Source organism: Cucurbita maxima, unplaced genomic scaffold, assembly GCF_002738345.1.
Source record: "Cucurbita maxima cultivar Rimu unplaced genomic scaffold, Cmax_1.0 Cma_Scf00029, whole genome shotgun sequence".
NCBI lineage: Eukaryota > Viridiplantae > Streptophyta > Magnoliopsida > Cucurbitales > Cucurbitaceae > Cucurbita > Cucurbita maxima.
This window is the reverse complement of record NW_019272045.1, coordinates 709,705-710,536: the sequence shown is the minus strand read 5'-3', so window position 1 is coordinate 710,536 and position 832 is coordinate 709,705. Positions and strand designations below refer to the sequence as shown.

At 38.9% G+C, this 832-nt stretch overlaps 1 protein-coding gene across 5 annotated transcripts in view; it reads left to right on the top strand.

The window, feature by feature from the left end:
* LOC111465365 (histone-lysine N-methyltransferase SUVR4-like) overlaps positions 1–832 on the top strand; it is a 10,332-nt gene that overhangs the window by 2,305 nt on the left and 7,195 nt on the right. The gene's annotated exons all lie outside the window — the stretch shown is intronic.

The window sequence follows — 832 nt, the reverse complement described above, 5'->3', positions numbered from 1 at the left end:
CCCCCCCCCCCCCCCCCGGAGCCCAGCATCCTCGCTGGCACTTGTTCCCCGTCCAATTGATGTGGGATCTCACAATCCACACCCCCCTTTGGGGCCAGCATCCTCGCTGGCACTCATTCCTCTCTCCAATCGATGTGGGATCTCATAATCCACCCCCTTCGGGGCCCAACGTCCTCGCTGGCACTCTACTCGGTGTCTGGCTCTAATACCATCTGTAACAACTCAAACCACCCCTATCAAATATTGTCCTCTTTGGGCTTTCCCTCAAGATTTTTAAAATCAGTATACTAGGAAGGCCCTTATAAAGAATGTTTCGTTCCCCTCTTCAATTGATCTCACAAGACATATCAATGATACAAAAATGGTACAACAATGAATATGAGGGAAAATTCTCCATATTTGCAAATGATTTTTTTCATGTAACAAATTTACAAATATGACGTATAATCTTACCATTCATTCTAATTTTCCTTTCATTAATTGCTTTATATTTCCCTTCAATTAATTGTTATAATTAGTGACGTTGGTGGGAAGTTATCATGGCTACTTGCTTGGAAAATTGGTTGGAGTGGAACCATGAGGATTTTGAAGTCGAAACCTGAGATAATCATTGACCTGAATGCTATGGATTAAACATGTTGCCTATGTTGTAGATGGAATTTGGCCTAAAACCTGTTGTGATTAACCATTTTTTTCTAGTAATGCCAAAAGAATAACTTTTTTGACAATCTACTTCGGCTTTGAGATTGGTGGTATATATGATCTCCAATTCGTGTTCATTTCTTTTGTTATAAACATATTGTTTCAAAAAAAAAAAAAAAAAAAAAAAAAA